Consider the following 3613-nt stretch of genomic DNA (forward strand, 5'->3'; position numbering starts at 1 on the left):
CCTGTGTCTTCAATTGTTCACTAGCACCGCTTGTATCAGAGCACTACTTGTATCAGAGCACCGAGTATGTCTTCAATTATTCTCTCTTTCACGCTCTGCATACTGCACCGTTTGTTGTTCACGATCCACGTTGTGTATTGTGTAATCAACTAAGCAAACATCTTAAACGTGTTTATTAGTGTTGTTCTCTTGTCATTGGCACGGGTCGTGGCTTGGAACTTTTACTTACTGTTAAATTAGACAAATTTAGAATTATTTTTGTTCTAATAAATAAAAAAATATTATTTTTAAAAATAAATTATTTTAACTTTAATTTTTGAATTTTTATTATAAATTTAAAAAATTATTATTTTTCTAAAAAAATTCGACTTATTCCTATATACTCTTGTATTATTATGTACTCTCAAACAACGATAATAATAATTGCTATTATTAATCTTTCAACCTTTATTCTCAGCTAATCTAATATTTATGAAGATACCTAGTGTAATTTGGGAGTACAACAAATTCATTTTAAACAAAAAAAAATGCATCTCAAAAATTAAAATTAAAATATATATTTTTAAAATAATATTTTTTATTTAATCAACTTTTATTTTTTTTTCAAGTTTATTTTAGAAAAAATGACGCTTTTCTTTTCTGCAAATGCTTAAATGAATTTTTATTTTTAAAAATAGTTTTCAATAAAAATTAAATAACATATATTTTAGTTTATTTAATGAAAACATTTTTAATAATTATTATTATAATTATATATATATTAGTAATAATAATATAAAGTATATATTTATGATTAATATAATAAATTAATTTATTTTTAATATTTTTATTTGTTACAAAATATTTAATTTAAATTTTTGTATATTTTATGATTAATAATAAAATATAAAAATAAATAAATTTATTACTTTAATCATAAATATATTATTATTATTATTATTATTATTATTATTATTATTATTGCATAATATAAAATATTTTAAATTTTTACATATTTAATCTAAACTTTTTATATTTCATGTCTAATAATATAAAATTAAAAATAAATAAAATACATTATGATAATAAATATATTTTATATTATTAGTTTTACTACTATTACAATGTTGATGATAATATAAAATATATATTACTATTAATGTGATAAATTTTAGTTATTTTAAATATTTTGCATGAATCGTAAAATATATAAAAAAATTTGAACTAATATTTTTGTAACAAGTAAAAATATTAAAAATAAGTAAAAGTTATTAAACTAATAATAAGTATATATTTTATATTAGTTTTTTAAACAATAAAATAATTATTTTTCTCTTTCCTGCAGAATTTTATTTTTTATATAATTTTTAAATTTTTGCAGATTTATTTAATAATTTAATTTATTTATCCAAGGTTTACCTCAAAAACTTGTGCAATATATGTTTTAGGTAAACATTTATATATAAAAATAATTATCACTAATTTACATATAAAAATAATTATTAAAAAATATTCTAATTATATAGACTAAAATATATGTTATTTAATAAAATAAAATATATTTAAATATCTTACATGAAAAGAGTATCAATTTTTTTTACTTTTATTATTTAGTTTAAATTTAATTATTTAAGTTTAAATTCCACTAATTTGATAAGCGTTCATTAAAATTTCAACATACAATTTTCTTTCTCTTTTTCGGTTTTTCGCTAGGATTATTAGAAAAATTATCATTTTTCTTCTAAATTTAATAAAAAAATAAATTTTTATTTTTTTACGATAAAAAATTCTACTTTTATTTCGTATTAGTTCACAAAATTCTTAGTTATTTAGTTATAAGATTCTAATATCTTTTAATATGTTATTTGATTCGACATAATTCTAAAAAGTATATACATATATTTTAGGAAAAAAGTAATATATAAAATTGTATAATTAGATAAAATCTTGTGAGGATCGTGGTGGTGTAATGCTCACAATGACAGATATCGTGGTGGTGTACCGCTTATTAGGTGGAGATTGTGGTGGTTTATCACCCACCAGCTTTTTAATAGAACAATATCCGAGTTAGTTATCAGATATGTTGGATTCTGACAAATTAATCTACACATGAGCTCATGACCAATAGGACAGACATACATCATTTGCATTTGACTGATTTGTTTTGGTTTGCTACTTGTCATAGTTTATTTACTTGTACATATTAAATGATTATATGCTAATTACTTTATTTGAATTTACTTATGTATTACTTAATTGCCTTGCTTGTGTTTGTATATTTGAGAAGTTTCTCATACTGGTGTCGCTTGATGCTGAGGGCTATTCTATTTAAAATTTGGAAAATGATGAGTTAGATTATAATTTTCTATGATAGTTGCCTAATTTTGAAATAGTGAAAACTTAGGATGGAAATAATAATGGGTGAAGTTTAAGATTGGTTAATGAGTCTCCTGTTATCTTATATTATATTTATTTGACATTTTTAATGTACTAAAAATCGATGGGTCGGGAGAGTTCTCATTCCCCATATATTTTTCAGATGTAGGTCCTAATGCTTCGCAATGAGCTAGAGTTCGTTTGCAAGACGACGAAATTATCTTAAGTTCTGTATTTCATTTTATTTAGATATATCTCTCTTAAAAAAAATTAAAGATATGTATGTATATATTAACTGTTTTTATTTAAGATAGGCTATGTTGTATATTTAGGAGAGATAGAAATTGTTATCAACTGTTTTTATTTCTATAATCCTAGCCGATCTAAACTTTGCGGATTTTCTCCAAGTGAATGCAAAAACTAAGTTAAAATGATAGACAAATTGAGCATGATCGCTCGTGACTCGTGAGTCGTGACTCTCTTTCTCTTCATTAGCGAAGGAATCACATCTTCACTCTCGATTTTGTATGCTCTAACTTTTAATGTTTTATGTTGCAACAAAAAAAATATTTGTATTTTTTAAACACATTTTTAAGTAGGAATTAGGCTATTATCCTGTAGGGATTGTAGATGCTGTTGGACACAAGGGAGGAATTTGGTTCCTCTCTACTAATTTAAAATTTTCTTGTAAAATTCTTTGGGTCATGAATCAATGTGTAACTTTGGAAATTGATGGTGGTGGGCGAAGATGGATCTGCAGTGCGGGTTATGGCAGCCCTCAAGCCAGTAATAGAGTAGAATTATGGAGTCATCTGCTTGATACTGGTTTGTGCATTCAAGACTTTTGAGTGTTCATGAGGTGAAGGGGATAATTTATATTCAAATCGCAGTAGTATCTTTGCAAGTACTCTAGATTCTTGTGGTCTTTTTTATCTGACAACCTCTGGAAGACGATTTACTTGGTTTCGTAAAATTCAAAGAAAACAGAATGGCGCCTTCTTTTTCCAGAAGCTTTTGTTGAAGTTCTCAGCCGTTTCCACTCTGATCATTGTCCCCTACTTATCCGATGTCAAGGAGTTTCTATCAAGAAAGGAAACTGGCCTTTTAGATTTCAAGCGGCATGGGCAACGCATCCTGATTACAAGGCCATTGTTCAGAAATCTTGAGATAGTACAGAATTTGGCATCCATAGGAAGTTGCTGGGGGTCCAAGAAGCTTCGTTAGAATTCAACTCTACGGTATTCGACAATATTTTTAT

The sequence above is a fragment of the Arachis stenosperma genome, chromosome 3 (assembly GCF_014773155.1).
Source record: "Arachis stenosperma cultivar V10309 chromosome 3, arast.V10309.gnm1.PFL2, whole genome shotgun sequence".
In the NCBI taxonomy this organism is placed as follows: domain Eukaryota; kingdom Viridiplantae; phylum Streptophyta; class Magnoliopsida; order Fabales; family Fabaceae; genus Arachis; species Arachis stenosperma.